Here is a 26,099-nt window from a genome sequence, read left to right as displayed (position 1 = left end):
AACAGAAAATGATGACCCCACAAGCTAAATAGACCAACCTCCCACCGCCCTCTCCTAACACAAAATGATGTCAAGAAGCTTAACCAATCAAATGAAAAGAACTTTAACCAATCAAATACAAAAGACTAACTTAAAATACCTCCCTCTAACCCAAACCTTCTAACAGAAAATGATGACCCCACAAGCTAAATAGACCAACCTCCCACCGCCCTCTCCTAACACAAAATGACGTCAAGAAGCTTAACCAATCAAATGAAAAGAACTTTAACCAATCAAATAGAAAAGACTAACTTAAAATACCTCCCTCTAACCCAAACCTTCTAACAGAAAATGATGACCCCACAAGCTAAATAGACCAACCTCCCACCGCCCTCTCCTAACACAAAATGACGTCAAGAAGCTTAACCAATCAAATGAAAAGAACTTTAACCAATCAAATAGAAAAGACTAACTTAAAATACCTCCCTCTAACCCAAACCTTCTAACAGAAAATGATGACCCCACAAGCTAAATAGACCAACCTCCCACCGCCCTCTCCTAACACAAAATGACGTCAAGAAGCTTAACCAATCAAATGAAAAGAACTTTAACCAATCAAATACAAACAGAATAACTAAAAAGACCCTCTTCTAACCAAACCCTCCTAACACCTAAAGGGAAGAATTTTCTGGGAGGTTGTACTTTTTAAGCACACACCAACTTAAAGTCCAGCCTCTCAGAAAATTCAGAGCCTAAGTCTACCCCTTAAACTACACCCTTCTGTCGCCTCTTACGACAAGCCCCTATTGGGCTGAGGATCTATTCTCTAAGTTCCTGATCCCCAAGGAGCTTAACCAATCAAATACAAGGAGATTAACTTAAAATACCTCCCTCTAACCCAAACCTTCTAACAGAAAATGATGACCCCACAAGCTAAATAGACCAACCTCCCACCGCCCTCTCCTAACACAAAATGACGTCAAGAAGCTTAACCAATCAAATGAAAAGAACTTTAACCAATCAAATAGAAAATAACCAATCAAATAGAAAAGACTTACTAAAAATACCTCCCTCTAACCCAAACCTTCTAACAGAAAATGATGACCCCACAAGCTAAATAGACCAACCTCCCACCGCCCTCTCCTAACACAAAATGACGTCAAGAAGCTTAACCAATCAAATGAAAAGAACTTTAACCAATCAAATACAAAAGACTAACTTAAAATACCTCCCTCTAACCCAAACCTTCTAACAGAAAATGATGACCCCACAAGCTAAATAGACCAACCTCCCACCGCCCTCTCCTAACACAAAATGACGTCAAGAAGCTTAACCAATCAAATGAAAAGAACTTTAACCAATCAAATAGAAAAGACTAACTTAAAATACCTCCCTCTAACCCAAACCTTCTAACAGAAAATGATGACCCCACAAGCTAAATAGACCAACCTCCCACCGCCCTCTCCTAACACAAAATGACGTCAAGAAGCTTAACCAATCAAATGAAAAGAACTTTAACCAATCAAATACAAACAGAATAACTAAAAAGACCCTCTTCTAACCAAACCCTCCTAACACCTAAAGGAAAGAATTTTCTGGGAGGTTGTACTTTTTAAGCACACACCAACTTAAAGTCCAGCCTCTCAGAAAATTCAGAGCCTAAGTCTACCCCTTAAACTACACCCTTCTGTCGCCTCTTACGACAAGCCCCTATTGGGCTGAGGATCTATTCTCTAAGTTCCTGATCCCCAAGGAGCTTAACCAATCAAATACAAGGAGATTAACTTAAAATACCTCCCTCTAACCCAAACCTTCTAACAGAAAATGATGACCCCACAAGCTAAATAGACCAACCTCCCACCGCCCTCTCCTAACACAAAATGACGTCAAGAAGCTTAACCAATCAAATGAAAAGAACTTTAACCAATCAAATACAAAAGACTTACTAAAAATACCTCCCTCTAACCCAAACCTTCTAACAGAAAATGATGACCCCACAAGCTAAATAGACCAACCTCCCACCGCCCTCTCCTAACACAAAATGACGTCAAGAAGCTTAACCAATCAAATGAAAAGAACTTTAACCAATCAAATACAAAAGACTAACTTAAAATACCTCCCTCTAACCCAAACCTTCTAACAGAAAATGATGACCCCACAAGCTAAATAGACCAACCTCCCACCGCCCTCTCCTAACACAAAATGACGTCAAGAAGCTTAACCAATCAAATGAAAAGAACTTTAACCAATCAAATACAAAAGACTAACTTAAAATACCTCCCTCTAACCCAAACCTTCTAACAGAAAATGATGACCCCACAAGCTAAATAGACCAACCTCCCACCGCCCTCTCCTAACACAAAATGACGTCAAGAAGCTTAACCAATCAAATGAAAAGAACTTTAACCAATCAAATACAAACAGAATAACTAAAAAGACCCTCTTCTAACCAAACCCTCCTAACACCTAAAGGGAAGAATTTTCTGGGAGGTTGTACTTTTTAAGCACACACCAACTTAAAGTCCAGCCTCTCAGAAAATTCAGAGCCTAAGTCTACCCCTTAAACTACACCCTTCTGTCGCCTCTTACGACAAGCCCCTATTGGGCTGAGGATCTATTCTCTAAGTTCCTGATCCCCAAGGAGCTTAACCAATCAAATACAAGGAGATTAACTTAAAATACCTCCCTCTAACCCAAACCTTCTAACAGAAAATGATGACCCCACAAGCTAAATAGACCAACCTCCCACCGCCCTCTCCTAACACAAAATGACGTCAAGAAGCTTAACCAATCAAATGAAAAGAACTTTAACCAATCAAATAGAAAAGACTTACTAAAAATACCTCCCTCTAACCCAAACCTTCTAACAGAAAATGATGACCCCACAAGCTAAATAGACCAACCTCCCACCGCCCTCTCCTAACACAAAATGACGTCAAGAAGCTTAACCAATCAAATGAAAAGAACTTTAACCAATCAAATACAAGGAGATTAACTTAAAATACCTCCCTCTAACCCAAACCTTCTAACAGAAAATGATGACCCCACAAGCTAAATAGACCAACCTCCCACCGCCCTCTCCTAACACAAAATGACGTCAAGAAGCTTAACCAATCAAATGAAAAGAACTTTAACCAATCAAATACAAAAGACTAACTTAAAATACCTCCCTCTAACCCAAACCTTCTAACAGAAAATGATGACCCCACAAGCTAAATAGACCAACCTCCCACCGCCCTCTCCTAACACAAAATGACGTCAAGAAGCTTAACCAATCAAATGCAAAGAACTTTAACCAATCAAATAGAAAAGACTAACTTAAAATACCTCCCTCTAACCCAAACCTTCTAACAGAAAATGATGACCCCACAAGCTAAATAGACCAACCTCCCACCGCCCTCTCCTAACACAAAATGACGTCAAGAAGCTTAACCAATCAAATGAAAAGAACTTTAACCAATCAAATACAAACAGAATAACTAAAAAGACCCTCTTCTAACCAAACCCTCCTAACACCTAAAGGGAAGAATTTTCTGGGAGGTTGTACTTTTTAAGCACACACCAACTTAAAGTCCAGCCTCTCAGAAAATTCAGAGCCTAAGTCTACCCCTTAAACTACACCCTTCTGTCGCCTCTTACGACAAGCCCCTATTGGGCTGAGGATCTATTCTCTAAGTTCCTGATCCCCAAGGAGCTTAACCAATCAAATACAAGGAGATTAACTTAAAATACCTCCCTCTAACCCAAACCTTCTAACAGAAAATGATGACCCCACAAGCTAAATAGACCAACCTCCCACCGCCCTCTCCTAACACAAAATGACGTCAGGAAGCTTAACCAATCAAATGAAAAGAACTTTAACCAATCAAATAGAAAATAACCAATCAAACAGAAAAGACTTACTAAAAATACCTCCCTCTAACCCAAACCTTCTAACAGAAAATGATGACCCCACAAGCTAAATAGACCAACCTCCCACCGCCCTCTCCTAACACAAAATGACGTCAAGAAGCTTAACCAATCAAATGAAAAGAACTTTAACCAATCAAATACAAAAGACTAACTTAAAATACCTCCCTCTAACCCAAACCTTCTAACAGAAAATGATGACCCCACAAGCTAAATAGACCAACCTCCCACCGCCCTCTCCTAACACAAAATGACGTCAAGAAGCTTAACCAATCAAATGAAAAGAACTTTAACCAATCAAATAGAAAAGACTAACTTAAAATACCTCCCTCTAACCCAAACCTTCTAACAGAAAATGATGACCCCACAAGCTAAATAGACCAACCTCCCACCGCCCTCTCCTAACACAAAATGACGTCAAGAAGCTTAAACAATCAAATGAAAAGAACTTTAACCAATCAAATACAAACAGAATAACTAAAAAGACCCTCTTCTAACCAAACCCTCCTAACACCTAAAGGGAAGAATTTTCTGGGAGGTTGTACTTTTTAAGCACACACCAACTTAAAGTCCAGCCTCTCAGAAAATTCAGAGCCTAAGTCTACCCCTTAAACTACACCCTTCTGTCGCCTCTTACGACAAGCCCCTATTGGGCTGAGGATCTATTCTCTAAGTTCCTGATCCCCAAGGAGCTTAACCAATCAAATACAAGGAGATTAACTTAAAATACCTCCCTCTAACCCAAACCTTCTAACAGAAAATGATGACCCCACAAGCTAAATAGACCAACCTCCCACCGCCCTCTCCTAACACAAAATGACGTCAAGAAGCTTAACCAATCAAATGAAAAGAACTTTAACCAATCAAATAGAAAAGACTTACTAAAAATACCTCCCTCTAACCCAAACCTTCTAACAGAAAATGATGACCCCACAAGCTAAATAGACCAACCTCCCACCGCCCTCTCCTAACACAAAATGACGTCAAGAAGCTTAACCAATCAAATGAAAAGAACTTTAACCAATCAAATACAAAAGACTAACTTAAAATACCTCCCTCTAACCCAAACCTTCTAACAGAAAATGATGACCCCACAAGCTAAATAGACCAACCTCCCACCGCCCTCTCCTAACACAAAATGACGTCAAGAAGCTTAACCAATCAAATGAAAAGAACTTTAACCAATCAAATACAAAAGACTAACTTAAAATACCTCCCTCTAACCCAAACCTTCTAACAGAAAATGATGACCCCACAAGCTAAATAGACCAACCTCCCACCGCCCTCTCCTAACACAAAATGACGTCAAGAAGCTTAAACAATCAAATGAAAAGAACTTTAACCAATCAAATACAAACAGAATAACTAAAGAGACCCTCTTCTAACCAAACCCTCCTAACACCTAAAGGGAAGAATTTTCTGGGAGGTTGTACTTTTTAAGCACACACCAACTTAAAGTCCAGCCTCTCAGAAAATTCAGAGCCTAAGTCTACCCCTTAAACTACACCCTTCTGTCGCCTCTTACGACAAGCCCCTATTGGGCTGAGGATCTATTCTCTAAGTTCCTGATCCCCAAGGAGCTTAACCAATCAAATACAAGGAGATTAACTTAAAATACCTCCCTCTAACCCAAACCTTCTAACAGAAAATGATGACCCCACAAGCTAAATAGACCAACCTCCCACCGCCCTCTCCTAACACAAAATGACGTCAAGAAGCTTAACCAATCAAATGCAAAGAACTTTAACCAATCAAATAGAAAAGACTAACTTAAAATACCTCCCTCTAACCCAAACCTTCTAACAGAAAATGATGACCCCACAAGCTAAATAGACCAACCTCCCACCGCCCTCTCCTAACACAAAATGACGTCAAGAAGCTTAACCAATCAAATGAAAAGAACTTTAACCAATCAAATAGAAAAGACTAACTTAAAATACCTCCCTCTAACCCAAACCTTCTAACAGAAAATGATGACCCCACAAGCTAAATAGACCAACCTCCCACCGCCCTCTCCTAACACAAAATGATGTCAAGAAGCTTAACCAATCAAATGAAAAGAACTTTAACCAATCAAATAGAAAAGACTAACTTAAAATACCTCCCTCTAACCCAAACCTTCTAACAGAAAATGATGACCCCACAAGCTAAATAGACCAACCTCCCACCGCCCTCTCCTAACACAAAATGACGTCAAGAAGCATAACCAATCAAATGAAAAGAACTTTAACCAATCAAATAGAAAAGACTAACTTAAAATACCTCCCTCTAACCCAAACCTTCTAACAGAAAATGATGACCCCACAAGCTAAATAGACCAACCTCCCACCGCCCTCTCCTAACACAAAATGACGTCAAGAAGCTTAACCAATCAAATGAAAAGAACTTTAACCAATCAAATACAAAAAAACTAACTTAAAATACCTCCCTCTAACCCAAACCTTCTAACAGAAAATGATGACCCCACAAGCTAAATAGACCAACCTCCCACCGCCCTCTCCTAACACAAAATGATGTCAAGAAGCTTAACCAATCAAATGAAAAGAACTTTAACCAATCAAATACAAAAGACTAACTTAAAATACCTCCCTCTAACCCAAACCTTCTAACAGAAAATGATGACCCCACAAGCTAAATAGACCAACCTCCCACCGCCCTCTCCTAACACAAAATGACGTCAAGAAGCTTAACCAATCAAATGAAAAGAACTTTAACCAATCAAATACAAAAGACTAACTTAAAATACCTCCCTCTAACCCAAACCTTCTAACAGAAAATGATGACCCCACAAGCTAAATAGACCAACCTCCCACCGCCCTCTCCTAACACAAAATGACGTCAAGAAGCTTAACCAATCAAATGAAAAGAACTTTAACCAATCAAATAGAAAAGACTAACTTAAAATACCTCCCTCTAACCCAAACCTTCTAACAGAAAATGATGACCCCACAAGCTAAATAGACCAACCTCCCACCGCCCTCTCCTAACACAAAATGACGTCAAGAAGCTTAACCAATCAAATGAAAAGAACTTTAACCAATCAAATACAAACAGAATAACTAAAAAGACCCTCTTCTAACCAAACCCTCCTAACACCTAAAGGGAAGAATTTTCTGGGAGGTTGTACTTTTTAAGCACACACCAACTTAAAGTCCAGCCTCTCAGAAAATTCAGAGCCTAAGTCTACCCCTTAAACTACACCCTTCTGTCGCCTCTTACGACAAGCCCCTATTGGGCTGAGGATCTATTCTCTAAGTTCCTGATCCCCAAGGAGCTTAACCAATCAAATACAAGGAGATTAACTTAAAATACCTCCCTCTAACCCAAACCTTCTAACAGAAAATGATGACCCCACAAGCTAAATAGACCAACCTCCCACCGCCCTCTCCTAACACAAAATGACGTCAGGAAGCTTAACCAATCAAATGAAAAGAACTTTAACCAATCAAATAGAAAATAACCAATCAAACAGAAAAGACTTACTTAAAAATACCTCCCTCTAACCCAAACCTTCTAACAGAAAATGATGACCCCACAAGCTAAATAGACCAACCTCCCACCGCCCTCTCCTAACACAAAATGACGTCAAGAAGCTTAACCAATCAAATGAAAAGAACTTTAACCAATCAAATACAAAAGACTAACTTAAAATACCTCCCTCTAACCCAAACCTTCTAACAGAAAATGATGACCCCACAAGCTAAATAGACCAACCTCCCACCGCCCTCTCCTAACACAAAATGACGTCAAGAAGCTTAACCAATCAAATGAAAAGAACTTTAACCAATCAAATACAAAAGACTAACTTAAAATACCTCCCTCTAACCCAAACCTTCTAACAGAAAATGATGACCCCACAAGCTAAATAGACCAACCTCCCACCGCCCTCTCCTAACACAAAATGACGTCAAGAAGCTTAAACAATCAAATGAAAAGAACTTTAACCAATCAAATACAAACAGAATAACTAAAAAGACCCTCTTCTAACCAAACCCTCCTAACACCTAAAGGGAAGAATTTTCTGGGAGGTTGTACTTTTTAAGCACACACCAACTTAAAGTCCAGCCTCTCAGAAAATTCAGAGCCTAAGTCTACCCCTTAAACTACACCCTTCTGTCGCCTCTTACGACAAGCCCCTATTGGGCTGAGGATCTATTCTCTAAGTTCCTGATCCCCAAGGAGCTTAACCAATCAAATACAAGGAGATTAACTTAAAATACCTCCCTCTAACCCAAACCTTCTAACAGAAAATGATGACCCCACAAGCTAAATAGACCAACCTCCCACCGCCCTCTCCTAACACAAAATGACGTCAAGAAGCTTAACCAATCAAATGAAAAGAACTTTAACCAATCAAATAGAAAAGACTTACTAAAAATACCTCCCTCTAACCCAAACCTTCTAACAGAAAATGATGACCCCACAAGCTAAATAGACCAACCTCCCACCGCCCTCTCCTAACACAAAATGACGTCAAGAAGCTTAACCAATCAAATGAAAAGAACTTTAACCAATCAAATACAAGGAGATTAACTTAAAATACCTCCCTCTAACCCAAACCTTCTAACAGAAAATGATGACCCCACAAGCTAAATAGACCAACCTCCCACCGCCCTCTCCTAACACAAAATGACGTCAAGAAGCTTAACCAATCAAATGAAAAGAACTTTAACCAATCAAATACAAAAGACTAACTTAAAATACCTCCCTCTAACCCAAACCTTCTAACAGAAAATGATGACCCCACAAGCTAAATAGACCAACCTCCCACCGCCCTCTCCTAACACAAAATGACGTCAAGAAGCTTAAACAATCAAATGAAAAGAACTTTAACCAATCAAATACAAACAGAATAACTAAAAAGACCCTCTTCTAACCAAACCCTCCTAACACCTAAAGGGAAGAATTTTCTGGGAGGTTGTACTTTTTAAGCACACACCAACTTAAAGTCCAGCCTCTCAGAAAATTCAGAGCCTAAGTCTACCCCTTAAACTACACCCTTCTGTCACCTCTTACGACAAGCCCCTATTGGGCTGAGGATCTATTCTCTAAGTTCCTGATCCCCAAGGAGCTTAACCAATCAAATACAAGGAGATTAACTTAAAATACCTCCCTCTAACCCAAACCTTCTAACAGAAAATGATGACCCCACAAGCTAAATAGACCAACCTCCCACCGCCCTCTCCTAACACAAAATGACGTCAAGAAGCTTAACCAATCAAATGCAAAGAACTTTAACCAATCAAATAGAAAAGACTAACTTAAAATACCTCCCTCTAACCCAAACCTTCTAACAGAAAATGATGACCCCACAAGCTAAATAGACCAACCTCCCACCGCCCTCTCCTAACACAAAATGACGTCAAGAAGCTTAACCAATCAAATGAAAAGAACTTTAACCAATCAAATAGAAAAGACTAACTTAAAATACCTCCCTCTAACCCAAACCTTCTAACAGAAAATGATGACCCCACAAGCTAAATAGACCAACCTCCCACCGCCCTCTCCTAACACAAAATGATGTCAAGAAGCTTAACCAATCAAATGAAAAGAACTTTAACCAATCAAATAGAAAAGACTAACTTAAAATACCTCCCTCTAACCCAAACCTTCTAACAGAAAATGATGACCCCACAAGCTAAATAGACCAACCTCCCACCGCCCTCTCCTAACACAAAATGACGTCAAGAAGCATAACCAATCAAATGAAAAGAACTTTAACCAATCAAATAGAAAAGACTAACTTAAAATACCTCCCTCTAACCCAAACCTTCTAACAGAAAATGATGACCCCACAAGCTAAATAGACCAACCTCCCACCGCCCTCTCCTAACACAAAATGATGTCAAGAAGCTTAACCAATCAAATGAAAAGAACTTTAACCAATCAAATACAAAAGACTAACTTAAAATACCTCCCTCTAACCCAAACCTTCTAACAGAAAATGATGACCCCACAAGCTAAATAGACCAACCTCCCACCGCCCTCTCCTAACACAAAATGACGTCAAGAAGCTTAACCAATCAAATGAAAAGAACTTTAACCAATCAAATACAAAAGACTAACTTAAAATACCTCCCTCTAACCCAAACCTTCTAACAGAAAATGATGACCCCACAAGCTAAATAGACCAACCTCCCACCGCCCTCTCCTAACACAAAATGACGTCAAGAAGCTTAACCAATCAAATGAAAAGAACTTTAACCAATCAAATACAAAAGACTAACTTAAAATACCTCCCTCTAACCCAAACCTTCTAACAGAAAATGATGACCCCACAAGCTAAATAGACCAACCTCCCACCGCCCTCTCCTAACACAAAATGACGTCAAGAAGCTTAACCAATCAAATGAAAAGAACTTTAACCAATCAAATACAAACAGAATAACTAAAAAGACCCTCTTCTAACCAAACCCTCCTAACACCTAAAGGGAAGAATTTTCTGGGAGGTTGTACTTTTTAAGCACACACCAACTTAAAGTCCAGCCTCTCAGAAAATTCAGAGCCTAAGTCTACCCCTTAAACTACACCCTTCTGTCGCCTCTTACGACAAGCCCCTATTGGGCTGAGGATCTATTCTCTAAGTTCCTGATCCCCAAGGAGCTTAACCAATCAAATACAAGGAGATTAACTTAAAATACCTCCCTCTAACCCAAACCTTCTAACAGAAAATGATGACCCCACAAGCTAAATAGACCAACCTCCCACCGCCCTCTCCTAACACAAAATGACGTCAAGAAGCTTAACCAATCAAATGAAAAGAACTTTAATCAATCAAATAGAAAAGACTAACTTAAAATACCTCCCTCTAACCCAAACCTTCTAACAGAAAATGATGACCCCACAAGCTAAATAGACCAACCTCCCACCGCCCTCTCCTAACACAAAATGACGTCAAGAAGCTTAACCAATCAAATGAAAAGAACTTTAACCAATCAAATACAAAAGACTAACTTAAAATACCTCCCTCTAACCCAAACCTTCTAACAGAAAATGATGACCCCACAAGCTAAATAGACCAACCTCCCACCGCCCTCTCCTAACACAAAATGACGTCAAGAAGCTTAACCAATCAAATGAAAAGAACTTTAACCAATCAAATACAAAAGACTAACTTAAAATACCTCCCTCTAACCCAAACCTTCTAACAGAAAATGATGACCCCACAAGCTAAATAGACCAACCTCCCACCGCCCTCTCCTAACACAAAATGACGTCAAGAAGCTTAACCAATCAAATGAAAAGAACTTTAACCAATCAAATAGAAAAGACTAACTTAAAATACCTCCCTCTAACCCAAACCTTCTAACAGAAAATGATGACCCCACAAGCTAAATAGACCAACCTCCCACCGCCCTCTCCTAACACAAAATGACGTCAAGAAGCTTAACCAATCAAATGAAAAGAACTTTAACCAATCAAATACAAACAGAATAACTAAAAAGACCCTCTTCTAACCAAACCCTCCTAACACCTAAAGGGAAGAATTTTCTGGGAGGTTGTACTTTTTAAGCACACACCAACTTAAAGTCCAGCCTCTCAGAAAATTCAGAGCCTAAGTCTACCCCTTAAACTACACCCTTCTGTCGCCTCTTACGACAAGCCCCTATTGGGCTGAGGATCTATTCTCTAAGTTCCTGATCCCCAAGGAGCTTAACCAATCAAATACAAGGAGATTAACTTAAAATACCTCCCTCTAACCCAAACCTTCTAACAGAAAATGATGACCCCACAAGCTAAATAGACCAACCTCCCACCGCCCTCTCCTAACACAAAATGACGTCAGGAAGCTTAACCAATCAAATGAAAAGAACTTTAACCAATCAAATAGAAAATAACCAATCAAACAGAAAAGACTTACTAAAAATACCTCCCTCTAACCCAAACCTTCTAACAGAAAATGATGACCCCACAAGCTAAATAGACCAACCTCCCACCGCCCTCTCCTAACACAAAATGACGTCAAGAAGCTTAACCAATCAAATGAAAAGAACTTTAACCAATCAAATACAAAAGACTAACTTAAAATACCTCCCTCTAACCCAAACCTTCTAACAGAAAATGATGACCCCACAAGCTAAATAGACCAACCTCCCACCGCCCTCTCCTAACACAAAATGACGTCAAGAAGCTTAACCAATCAAATGAAAAGAACTTTAACCAATCAAATACAAAAGACTAACTTAAAATACCTCCCTCTAACCCAAACCTTCTAACAGAAAATGATGACCCCACAAGCTAAATAGACCAACCTCCCACCGCCCTCTCCTAACACAAAATGACGTCAAGAAGCTTAACCAATCAAATGAAAAGAACTTTAACCAATCAAATACAAACAGAATAACTAAAAAGACCCTCTTCTAACCAAACCCTCCTAACACCTAAAGGGAAGAATTTTCTGGGAGGTTGTACTTTTTAAGCACACACCAACTTAAAGTCCAGCCTCTCAGAAAATTCAGAGCCTAAGTCTACCCCTTAAACTACACCCTTCTGTCGCCTCTTACGACAAGCCCCTATTGGGCTGAGGATCTATTCTCTAAGTTCCTGATCCCCAAGGAGCTTAACCAATCAAATACAAGGAGATTAACTTAAAATACCTCCCTCTAACCCAAACCTTCTAACAGAAAATGATGACCCCACAAGCTAAATAGACCAACCTCCCACCGCCCTCTCCTAACACAAAATGACGTCAAGAAGCTTAACCAATCAAATGAAAAGAACTTTAACCAATCAAATAGAAAAGACTTACTAAAAATACCTCCCTCTAACCCAAACCTTCTAACAGAAAATGATGACCCCACAAGCTAAATAGACCAACCTCCCACCGCCCTCTCCTAACACAAAATGACGTCAAGAAGCTTAACCAATCAAATGAAAAGAACTTTAACCAATCAAATACAAAAGACTAACTTAAAATACCTCCCTCTAACCCAAACCTTCTAACAGAAAATGATGACCCCACAAGCTAAATAGACCAACCTCCCACCGCCCTCTCCTAACACAAAATGACGTCAAGAAGCTTAACCAATCAAATGAAAAGAACTTTAACCAATCAAATACAAAAGACTAACTTAAAATACCTCCCTCTAACCCAAACCTTCTAACAGAAAATGATGACCCCACAAGCTAAATAGACCAACCTCCCACCGCCCTCTCCTAACACAAAATGACGTCAAGAAGCTTAACCAATCAAATGAAAAGAACTTTAACCAATCAAATAGAAAAGACTAACTTAAAATACCTCCCTCTAACCCAAACCTTCTAACAGAAAATGATGACCCCACAAGCTAAATAGACCAACCTCCCACCGCCCTCTCCTAACACAAAATGACGTCAAGAAGCTTAACCAATCAAATGAAAAGAACTTTAACCAATCAAATACAAACAGAATAACTAAAAAGACCCTCTTCTAACCAAACCCTCCTAACACCTAAAGGGAAGAATTTTCTGGGAGGTTGTACTTTTTAAGCACACACCAACTTAAAGTCCAGCCTCTCAGAAAATTCAGAGCCTAAGTCTACCCCTTAAACTACACCCTTCTGTCGCCTCTTACGACAAGCCCCTATTGGGCTGAGGATCTATTCTCTAAGTTCCTGATCCCCAAGGAGCTTAACCAATCAAATACAAGGAGATTAACTTAAAATACCTCCCTCTAACCCAAACCTTCTAACAGAAAATGATGACCCCACAAGCTAAATAGACCAACCTCCCACCGCCCTCTCCTAACACAAAATGACGTCAAGAAGCTTAACCAATCAAATGCAAAGAACTTTAACCAATCAAATAGAAAAGACTAACTTAAAATACCTCCCTCTAACCCAAACCTTCTAACAGAAAATGATGACCCCACAAGCTAAATAGACCAACCTCCCACCGCCCTCTCCTAACACAAAATGACGTCAAGAAGCTTAACCAATCAAATGAAAAGAACTTTAACCAATCAAATACAAAAGACTAACTTAAAATACCTCCCTCTAACCCAAACCTTCTAACAGAAAATGATGACCCCACAAGCTAAATAGACCAACCTCCCACCGCCCTCTCCTAACACAAAATGACGTCAAGAAGCTTAACCAATCAAATGAAAAGAACTTTAACCAATCAAATAGAAAAGACTAACTTAAAATACCTCCCTCTAACCCAAACCTTCTAACAGAAAATGATGACCCCACAAGCTAAATAGACCAACCTCCCACCGCCCTCTCCTAACACAAAATGATGTCAAGAAGCTTAACCAATCAAATGAAAAGAACTTTAACCAATCAAATAGAAAAGACTAACTTAAAATACCTCCCTCTAACCCAAACCTTCTAACAGAAAATGATGACCCCACAAGCTAAATAGACCAACCTCCCACCGCCCTCTCCTAACACAAAATGACGTCAAGAAGCTTAACCAATCAAATGAAAAGAACTTTAACCAATCAAATACAAAAGACTAACTTAAAATACCTCCCTCTAACCCAAACCTTCTAACAGAAAATGATGACCCCACAAGCTAAATAGACCAACCTCCCACCGCCCTCTCCTAACACAAAATGACGTCAAGAAGCTTAACCAATCAAATGAAAAGAACTTTAACCAATCAAATACAAAAGACTAACTTAAAATACCTCCCTCTAACCCAAACCTTCTAACAGAAAATGATGACCCCACAAGCTAAATAGACCAACCTCCCACCGCCCTCTCCTAACACAAAATGACGTCAAGAAGCTTAACCAATCAAATGAAAAGAACTTTAACCAATCAAATACAAACAGAATAACTAAAAAGACCCTCTTCTAACCAAACCCTCCTAACACCTAAAGGGAAGAATTTTCTGGGAGGTTGTACTTTTCAAGCACACACCAACTTAAAGTCCAGCCTCTCAGAAAATTCAGAGCCTAAGTCTACCCCTTAAACTACACCCTTCTGTCGCCTCTTACGACAAGCCCCTATTGGGCTGAGGATCTATTCTCTAAGTTCCTGATCCCCAAGGAGCTTAACCAATCAAATACAAGGAGATTAACTTAAAATACCTCCCTCTAACCCAAACCTTCTAACAGAAAATGATGACCCCACAAGCTAAATAGACCAACCTCCCACCGCCCTCTCCTAACACAAAATGACGTCAAGAAGCTTAACCAATCAAATGCAAAGAACTTTAACCAATCAAATAGAAAAGACTAACTTAAAATACCTCCCTCTAACCCAAACCTTCTAACAGAAAATGATGACCCCACAAGCTAAATAGACCAACCTCCCACCGCCCTCTCCTAACACAAAATGACGTCAAGAAGCTTAACCAATCAAATGAAAAGAACTTTAACCAATCAAATAGAAAAGACTAACTTAAAATACCTCCCTCTAACCCAAACCTTCTAACAGAAAATGATGACCCCACAAGCTAAATAGACCAACCTCCCACCGCCCTCTCCTAACACAAAATGATGTCAAGAAGCTTAACCAATCAAATGAAAAGAACTTTAACCAATCAAATAGAAAAGACTAACTTAAAATACCTCCCTCTAACCCAAACCTTCTAACAGAAAATGATGACCCCACAAGCTAAATAGACCAACCTCCCACCGCCCTCTCCTAACACAAAATGACGTCAAGAAGCTTAACCAATCAAATGAAAAGAACTTTAACCAATCAAATAGAAAAGACTAACTTAAAATACCTCCCTCTAACCCAAACCTTCTAACAGAAAATGATGACCCCACAAGCTAAATAGACCAACCTCCCACCGCCCTCTCCTAACACAAAATGACGTCAAGAAGCTTAACCAATCAAATGAAAAGAACTTTAACCAATCAAATACAAAAGACTAACTTAAAATACCTCCCTCTAACCCAAACCTTCTAACAGAAAATGATGACCCCACAAGCTAAATAGACCAACCTTCCACCGCCCTCTCCTAACACAAAATGATGTCAAGAAGCTTAACCAATCAAATGAAAAGAACTTTAACCAATCAAATAGAAAAGACTAACTTAAAATACCTCCCTCTAACCCAAACCTTCTAACAGAAAATGATGACCCCACAAGCTAAATAGACCAACCTCCCACCGCCCTCTCCTAACACAAAATGACGTCAAGAAGCTTAACCAATCAAATGAAAAGAACTTTAACCAATCAAATACAAAAGACTAACTTAAAATACCTCCCTCTAACCCAAACCTTCTAACAGAAAATGATGACCCCACAAGCTAAATAGACCAACCTCCCACCGCCCTCTCCTAACACAAAATGACGTCAAGAAGCTTAACCAATCAAATGAAAAGAACTTTAACCAATCAAATACAAAAGACTAACTTAAAATACCTCCCTCTAACCCAAACCTTCTAACAGAAAATGATGACCCCACAAGCTAAATAGACCAACCTCCCACCGCCCTCTCCTAACACAAAATGACGTCAAGAAGCTTAACCAATCAAATGAAAAGAACTTTAACCAATCAAATACAAACAGAATAACTAAAAAGACCCTCTTCTAACCAAACCCTCCTAACACCTAAAGGGAAGAATTTTCTGGGAGGTTGTACTTTTTAAGCACACACCAACTTAAAGTCCAGCCCCTCAGAAAATTCAGAGCCTAAGTCTACCCCTTAAACTACACCCTTCTGTCGCCTCTTACGACAAGCCCCTATTGGGCTGAGGATCTATTCTCTAAGTTCCTGATCCCCAAGGAGCTTAACCAATCAAATACAAGGAGATTAACTTAAAATACCTCCCTCTAACCCAAACCTTCTAACAGAAAATGATGACCCCACAAGCTAAATAGACCAACCTCCCACCGCCCTCTCCTAACACAAAATGACGTCAAGAAGCTTAACCAATCAAATGAAAAGAACTTTAACCAATCAAATAGAAAAGACTTACTAAAAATACCTCCCTCTAACCCAAACCTTCTAACAGAAAATGATGACCCCACAAGCTAAATAGACCAACCTCCCACCGCCCTCTCCTAACACAAAATGACGTCAAGAAGCTTAACCAATCAAATGAAAAGAACTTTAACCAATCAAATACAAAAGACTAACTTAAAATACCTCCCTCTAACCCAAACCTTCTAACAGAAAATGATGACCCCACAAGCTAAATAGACCAACCTCCCACCGCCCTCTCCTAACACAAAATGACGTCAAGAAGCTTAACCAATCAAATGAAAAGAACTTTAACCAATCAAATACAAAAGACTAACTTAAAATACCTCCCTCTAACCCAAACCTTCTAACAGAAAATGATGACCCCACAAGCTAAATAGACCAACCTCCCACCGCCCTCTCCTAACACAAAATGATGTCAAGAAGCTTAACCAATCAAATGAAAAGAACTTTAACCAATCAAATACAAAAGACTAACTTAAAATACCTCCCTCTAACCCAAACCTTCTAACAGAAAATGATGACCCCACAAGCTAAATAGACCAACCTCCCACCGCCCTCTCCTAACACAAAATGACGTCAAGAAGCTTAACCAATCAAATGAAAAGAACTTTAACCAATCAAATACAAACAGAATAACTAAAAAGACCCTCTTCTAACCAAACCCTCCTAACACCTAAAGGGAAGAATTTTCTGGGAGGTTGTACTTTTTAAGCACACACCAACTTAAAGTCCAGCCTCTCAGAAAATTCAGAGCCTAAGTCTACCCCTTAAACTACACCCTTCTGTCGCCTCTTACGACAAGCCCCTATTGGGCTGAGGATCTATTCTCTAAGTTCCTGATCCCCAAGGAGCTTAACCAATCAAATACAAGGAGATTAACTTAAAATACCTCCCTCTAACCCAAACCTTCTAACAGAAAATGATGACCCCACAAGCTAAATAGACCAACCTCCCACCGCCCTCTCCTAACACAAAATGACGTCAAGAAGCTTAACCAATCAAATGAAAAGAACTTTAACCAATCAAATACAAAAGACTAACTTAAAATACCTCCCTCTAACCCAAACCTTCTAACAGAAAATGATGACCCCACAAGCTAAATAGACCAACCTCCCACCGCCCTCTCCTAACACAAAATGACGTCAAGAAGCTTAACCAATCAAATGAAAAGAACTTTAACCAATCAAATACAAAAGACTAACTTAAAATACCTCCCTCTAACCCAAACCTTCTAACAGAAAATGATGACCCCACAAGCTAAATAGACCAACCTCCCACCGCCCTCTCCTAACACAAAATGATGTCAAGAAGCTTAATCAATCAAATGAAAAGAACTTTAACCAATCAAATAGAAAAGACTAACTTAAAATACCTCCCTCTAACCCAAACCTTCTAACAGAAAATGATGACCCCACAAGCTAAATAGACCAACCTCCCACCGCCCTCTCCTAACACAAAATGACGTCAAGAAGCTTAACCAATCAAATGAAAAGAACTTTAACCAATCAAATACAAAAGACTAACTTAAAATACCTCCCTCTAACCCAAACCTTCTAACAGAAAATGATGACCCCACAAGCTAAATAGACCAACCTCCCACCGCCCTCTCCTAACACAAAATGACGTCAAGAAGCTTAACCAATCAAATGAAAAGAACTTTAACCAATCAAATACAAAAGACTAACTTAAAATACCTCCCTCTAACCCAAACCTTCTAACAGAAAATGATGACCCCACAAGCTAAATAGACCAACCTCCCACCGCCCTCTCCTAACACAAAATGACGTCAAGAAGCTTAACCAATCAAATGAAAAGAACTTTAACCAATCAAATACAAAAGACTAACTTAAAATACCTCCCTCTAACCCAAACCTTCTAACAGAAAATGATGACCCCACAAGCTAAATAGACCAACCTCCCACCGCCCTCTCCTAACACAAAATGACGTCAAGAAGCTTAACCAATCAAATGAAAAGAACTTTAACCAATCAAATACAAAAGACTAACTTAAAATACCTCCCTCTAACCCAAACCTTCTAACAGAAAATGATGACCCCACAAGCTAAATAGACCAACCTCCCACCGCCCTCTCCTAACACAAAATGACGTCAAGAAGCTTAACCAATCAAATGAACAGAACTTTAACCAATCAAATACAAAAGACTAACTTAAAATACCTCCCTCTAACCCAAACCTTCTAACAGAAAATGATGACCCCACAAGCTAAATAGACCAACCTCCCACCGCCCTCTCCTAACACAAAATGACGTCAAGAAGCTTAACCAATCAAATGAAAAGAACTTTAACCAATCAAATACAAAAGACTAACTTAAAATACCTCCCTCTAACCCAAACCTTCTAACAGAAAATGATGACCCCACAAGCTAAATAGACCAACCTCCCACCGCCCTCTCCTAACACAAAATGACGTCAAGAAGCTTAACCAATCAAATGAAAAGAACTTTAACCAATCAAATACAAAAGACTAACTTAAAATACCTCCCTCTAACCCAAACCTTCTAACAGAAAATGATGACCCCACAAGCTAAATAGACCAACCTCCCACCGCCCTCTCCTAACACAAAATGACGTCAAGAAGCTTAACCAATCAAATGAAAAGAACTTTAACCAATCAAATACAAACAGAATAACTAAAAAGACCCTCTTCTAACCAAACCCTCCTAACACCTAAAGGGAAGAATTTTCTGGGAGGTTGTACTTTTTAAGCACACACCAACTTAAAGTCCAGCCCCTCAGAAAATTCAGAGCCTAAGTCTACCCCTTAAACTACACCCTTCTGTCGCCTCTTACGACAAGCCCCTATTGGGCTGAGGATCTATTCTCTAAGTTCCTGATCCCCAAGGAGCTTAACCAATCAAATACAAGGAGATTAACTTAAAATACCTCCCTCTAACCCAAACCTTCTAACAGAAAATGATGACCCCACAAGCTAAATAGACCAACCTCCCACCGCCCTCTCCTAACACAAAATGACGTCAAGAAGCTTAACCAATCAAATGAAAAGAACTTTAACCAATCAAATACAAAAGACTAACTTAAAATACCTCCCTCTAACCCAAACCTTCTAACAGAAAATGATGACCCCACAAGCTAAATAGACCAACCTCCCACCGCCCTCTCCTAACACAAAATGACGTCAAGAAGCTTAACCAATCAAATGAAAAGAACTTTAACCAATCAAATACAAAAGACTAACTTAAAATACCTCCCTCTAACCCAAACCTTCTAACAGAAAATGATGACCCCACAAGCTAAATAGACCAACCTCCCACCGCCCTCTCCTAACACAAAATGACGTCAAGAAGCTTAACCAATCAAATGAAAAGAACTTTAACCAATCAAATACAAAAGACTAACTTAAAATACCTCCCTCTAACCCAAACCTTCTAACAGAAAATGATGACCCCACAAGCTAAATAGACCAACCTCCCACCGCCCTCTCCTAACACAAAATGACGTCAAGAAGCTTAACCAATCAAATGAAAAGAACTTTAACCAATCAAATACAAACAGAATAACTAAAAAGACCCTCTTCTAACCAAACCCTCCTAACACCTAAAGGGAAGAATTTTCTGGGAGGTTGTACTTTTTAAGCACACACCAACTTAAAGTCCAGCCTCTCAGAAAATTCAGAGCCTAAGTCTACCCCTTAAACTACACCCTTCTGTCGCCTCTTACGACAAGCCCTTATTGGGCTGAGGATCTATTCTCTAAGTTCCTGATCCCCAAGGAGCTTAACCAATCAAATACAAGGAGATTAACTTAAAATACCTCCCTCTAACCCAAACCTTCTAACAGAAAATGATGACCCCACAAGCTAAATAGACCAACCTCCCACCGCCCTCTCCTAACACAAAATGACGTCAAGAAGCTTAACCAATCAAATGAAAAGAACTTTAACCAATCAAATAGAAAAGACTTACTAAAAATACCTCCCTCTAACCCAAACCTTCTAACAGAAAATGATGACCCCACAAGCTAAATAGACCAACCTCCCACCGCCCTCTCCTAACACAAAATGACGTCAAGAAGCTTAACCAATCAAATGAAAAGAACTTTAACCAATCAAATACAAAAGACTAACTTAAAATACCTCCCTCTAACCCAAACCTTCTAACAGAAAATGATGACCCCACAAGCTAAATAGACCAACCTCCCACCGCCCTCTCCTAACACAAAATGACGTCAAGAAGCTTAACCAATCAAATGAAAAGAACTTTAACCAATCAAATACAAAAGACTAACTTAAAATACCTCCCTCTAACCCAAACCTTCTAACAGAAAATGATGACCCCACAAGCTAAATAGACCAACCTCCCACCGCCCTCTCCTAACACAAAATGACGTCAAGAAGCTTAACCAATCAAATGAAAAGAACTTTAACCAATCAAATAGAAAAGACTAACTTAAAATACCTCCCTCTAACCCAAACCTTCTAACAGAAAATGATGACCCCACAAGCTAAATAGACCAACCTCCCACCGCCCTCTCCTAACACGAAATGATGTCAAGAAGCTTAACCAATCAAATGAAAAGAACTTTAACCAATCAAATAGAAAAGACTAACTTAAAATACCTCCCTCTAACCCAAACCTTCTAACAGAAAATGATGACCCCACAAGCTAAATAGACCAACCTCCCACCGCCCTCTTCTAACACAAAATGACGTCAAGAAGCTTAACCAATCAAATGAAAAGAACTTTAACCAATCAAATAGAAAAGACTAACTTAAAATACCTCCCTCTAACCCAAACCTTCTAACAGAAAATGATGACCCCACAAGCTAAATAGACCAACCTCCCACCGCCCTCTCCTAACACAAAATGACGTCAAGAAGCTTAACCAATCAAATGAAAAGAACTTTAACCAATCAAATACAAAAGACTAACTTAAAATACCTCCCTCTAACCCAAACCTTCTAACAGAAAATGATGACCCCACAAGCTAAACAGACCAACCTCCCACCACCCTCTCCTAACACAAAATGATGTCAAGAAGCTTAACCAATCAAATGAAAAGAACTTTAACCAATCAAATAGAAAAGACTAACTTAAAATACCTCCCTCTAACCCAAACCTTCTAACAGAAAATGATGATCCCGCAAGCTAAATAGACCAACTTCCCACCACCCTCTCCTAACACAAAATGACGACAAGAAGCTTAACCAATCAAATGAAAAGTTTAACCAATCAAATAAAAAATACTAACTTAAAATACCTCCCTCTAACCCAAACCTCACCAAAAACACCACCCTCTAATCAAACCCACTTAACAGAAAATGATGACCTCAAAGCCGAATCTATAGAATATGCAGGACCTAAGCTGTACCTATCAACTACAACCCATGGCCATTTGGCAGGAACAAGTAGCCTTACCTTTATTAAAGTAGGGCAAATAACTGCTTTCAATTCCATTATTGTCTGTTCTCAGGGACAGCAAGGAAGTTCTGATCCTGTTAATGACTTTAGGTCTCACACAAGGCAATATTTACATCATTTATTACAATAAAGCTTTTAACTAAATTCATGAAGTAATGAGACTTTCAGCAGATAATGACAAAAAAAAAAACAAGAGGCCCAAGGTCCTTAACGGTCACCTGAGTATAATACAACAATTTAGAAGTTAAATACACTGACAGATGAAGCTTTGTTGCCCTAAAGCAAGAGAAGTAAGGAAGATCAGGATAATCAAAATAATTAGTCTAGTATTCAGTATCAACTCATAACTTAAGTTCTAATCTGTCCCCCACTTAACATTATCACCATGCAGACTATTAACAAACTATTAGTGCTTCTTTACTATTTTTAAACCCATATTAAGACCTCTAGCATTGACCTCTCTTCTGGTCTTTGAAGAACTTTTCATAAGTTATTTTTGTCTCATTTTTATTTATCTATTACTTACAGGTCTGCCTGATTATTAAAACTAAGAAAGTACTTTTTGAATTATACGATAAACATTCTTGCATAATTATCTTATTCTATTAACCTTTCAAATACATTATTTACAGTGATTAATTATCAAAGGTGAATGGAAAAGGGGAATAACTTCTCTCAGTAGAATACAAATTAATAGAGCCCTGTCCAGGACCAGAATGCTTAGACAAATTGTCCAGATGTTCAAAAATCTGGTAGAAATACGCTTACTCATATCATTTAAACTTTTACTCAGTTTGCTTTCGATATGCCCAGAAGAAGAGAAGAATTTCACAGGTACAATGCATTTTCACTACAGATTCAACAAAGCCTTACCCTAACACCAGAACCCAAGACCAAGGGTCAAGAAATTTACAAATTTGGAAGAGTTACCCTCATCATCATAACTATGGACTTCAAAGAATTAACACTTTTCCACTATATTATCAAAAGGCCCCCCCCCCCCTCGTTATGCCAGAACCCCTGACCCTAGGACCACAAGATTTAAAAATTCTGTTCGAAGCTCCCATCTTCATCATAGCTAAGCAATTTATTTATCAGCTCAACACTAAGGAGCAGACAGGATTAGTTAATGATTAATTAATAGAATTAATGCATTTTCATTATATAATCAATAGAGCCCCCCTCCCTCCTCAAGAACCCCAAAAACTGAGGCCATGTATTTAAAAATTTTGGAAGAGGCATCCTTGCCTATCATAATCATGCACTTAGTTTGTTTAAATAATCTCCAGTAGCAAAGAAGAAGATTTTCATAGAATCAATGCATTTTCACTATAAAATCAATAGAGCACCGCCCTAACACCGGAACCCCTGACCCTGGGGCCATGAAATTCACAATTTTTAAAAAGGCATCCTTATGCACCATAACCATGCACTTAGTTTGTTTAAATAATCTCCAGTAGCAGAGAAGAAGATTTTCAAAGAATCAATGCATTTTCACTATATAATCAATAGAGCCCCACCCTAACACCAGAACCCCTGACCCTGGGGCCATGAAATTCATGATTTTTGAAAAGGCATCCTTATGCATCATAACCATGCACTTAGTTTGTTTAAATAATACCCAGGAGCAGAGAGGAAGATTTTCAAAGAATTAATGCATTTTCACTATATAATCAATAGAGCCCCGCCCTAACACCAGAACCCCTGACCCAGGGGCCATGGCTTTCATAATTCTGGAAGGGGTCCACCTCCTCATCATAACTAGGTACTTAGTTTATCAACTTAATGCCCAGGAGCAGAGGAGAAGATTTTCAAAGAATTAATGCATTTTCACTATATAATCAATAGAGCCCCGCCCTAACACCAGAACCCCTGACCCAGGGACCATGGCTTTCACAATTCTGGAAGGGGTCCACCTCCTCATCATAACTAGGTACTTAGTTTATCACCTTAATGCCCAGGAGCAGAGGAGAAGATTTTCAAAGAATTAATGCATTTTCACTATATAGTCGATAGAGCCCCGTCGTAACACCAGAACCCCTGACCCTGGGGCCATGAAATTCACAATTTTGGAAGAGGCTCTCTTGCTCATCATAACTATGTACTTAGTTACTTTATTTAATACCCAGGAGCAGAGAAGAAGATTTTCAAAGAATTAATGAATTTTCCCTATATAATCAATAGAGCCAGGCCCTTACACCAGAACCCCTAACCCCGGGGCCATGAATTTCACAATTTTGGAAGAGGCACTCTTGCTCATCATAACTATGTACTTAGTTACCTTATTTAATACCCAGGAGCAGAGAAGAAGATTTTCAAAGAATTAATGCATTTTCACTATATGATCTATATAGCCCCACCCTGGGGCCAGAACCACTGACCCTGGGGCCATGAATTTCACAATTTTGGAAGAGGCACTCTTGCTCATCATAACTAGGTACTTAGTTACTTTATTTAATACCCAGGAGCAGAGAAGAAGATTTTCAAAGAATTAATGCATTTTCCCTATATAATCAATAGAGCCCGGCCCTTACACCAGAACCCCTAACCCCGGGGCCATGAATTTCACAATTTTGGAAAAGGCACTCTTGCTCATCATAACTATGTACTTAGTTACCTTATTTAATACCTAGGAGCAGAGAAGAAGATTTTCAAAGAAATAATGCACTTTCACTATATGATCTATATAGCCCCACCCTGGGGCCAGAACCTCTGACCCTGGGGCCATGAATTTCATAATTTTGGAAGAGGCACTCTTGTTCATCATAACTATGAACTTAGTTACTTTATTTAATACCCAGGGGCAGAGAAGAAGATTTTCAAAGAATTAATGCATTTTCACTATATAATCAATAGAGCCCCGCCCTAACACCAGAACCCCTGACCCTGGGGCCATGAATTTCACAATTTTGGAAGAGGCAGTCTTGCTCTTCATAACTATGTACTTAGTTACCTTATTTAATACCCAGGAGCAGAGAAGAAGATTTTCAAAGAAATAATGCACTTTCACTATATGATCTATATAGCCCCACCCTGGGGCCAGAACCCCTGACCCTGGGGCCATGAATTTCACAATTTTGGTAGAGGGCTCAATGCTTATTACAATCATGCCAACAGTTTGACTGCTTGATGTCCAGGAGTAAAGAAGAAGATTTTTAAAGATTGCATGAATTTTGGTGGTTTTAGCCCCACCCCTCAGGCCCCAGGGGGGCAGGGACCATGAAATTCACAATTTTTGTTCCCCTTCACCCATAGATGCTATATGCCAAATTTGGTTGAAATTGGTTAAGCGGTTTCAGAGAAGAAGCTAAAAATGTTCCAAATGTTAACGCACGACGCACGCCGACGGATGAGAATGGATAGCAATAGGTCACCTGAGTGACTCGGGTGACCTAATAAAGATTAATGCTCGAACAACAAAGTAGATTGAAGAAAAAATTGACATTAAACATACTTACCCTAGAATAAATGTGAATTTCACAGACTACACACAATCCAAGAACTTGCATCATGCACACCTGAAAAAAAAATCCCCTTAACTTATTATATAAACAAATTCTTCATATACTAGTGCACCAGATTTTATTTTTGCCTTTAATGGATGACAAGCTAATTCAGAGAATTGGTGTCCCCTGTTTAAGTAAAAAAGACAAGGGTGGAAGAACTAGAGAGTTTGTATATGGAGAAAGAACTAGAAATATGTACATAGGACATGAATGCCCGCTGAGGGTATATTAGTAATGCAACATGTAAATTTGTATTAGTGTATGAAATTTGATGAGAATATCTTGAATAGTTTCTTTAAAATTGAAATTGAAATCTAAAAAGTTGGATATAGATGATAAATTCTCACCAAATTATGTGTAAGTGCATAAACTTACATAAATATATCTTAAATGGTTTCTTTTAAAATGCAAACCTAAGAAAAGTGAGGTCAAGGTC

The 26,099-nt window shown here is 39.0% G+C and overlaps 1 long non-coding RNA gene across 1 annotated transcript in view; it reads right to left on the bottom strand.

Moving 5' to 3' along the window:
- The window catches only part of LOC133173431 (uncharacterized), a 34,565-nt gene extending 8,883 nt beyond the window's left edge, over positions 1 to 25,682 (bottom strand). The window contains exons 1-2 of the long non-coding RNA XR_009719044.1: positions 25,616 to 25,682; positions 22,155 to 22,231 (exon numbers count right to left, since the gene is read on the bottom strand). This is a non-coding gene — a long non-coding RNA (uncharacterized LOC133173431). The remainder of the gene's footprint in view (positions 1 to 22,154; positions 22,232 to 25,615) is intronic.
- Between the last annotated feature and the right edge of the window lie 417 nt (positions 25,683 to 26,099).

The sequence above is a fragment of the Saccostrea echinata genome, unplaced genomic scaffold (assembly GCF_033153115.1).
Source record: "Saccostrea echinata isolate AGI-Se365-2 ecotype Australia unplaced genomic scaffold, CSIRO_AGI_Sech_v1 ptg000056l, whole genome shotgun sequence".
In the NCBI taxonomy this organism is placed as follows: Eukaryota; Metazoa; Mollusca; class Bivalvia; order Ostreida; family Ostreidae; genus Saccostrea; species Saccostrea echinata.
This window is presented reverse-complemented; position numbering and strand designations above follow the sequence as displayed.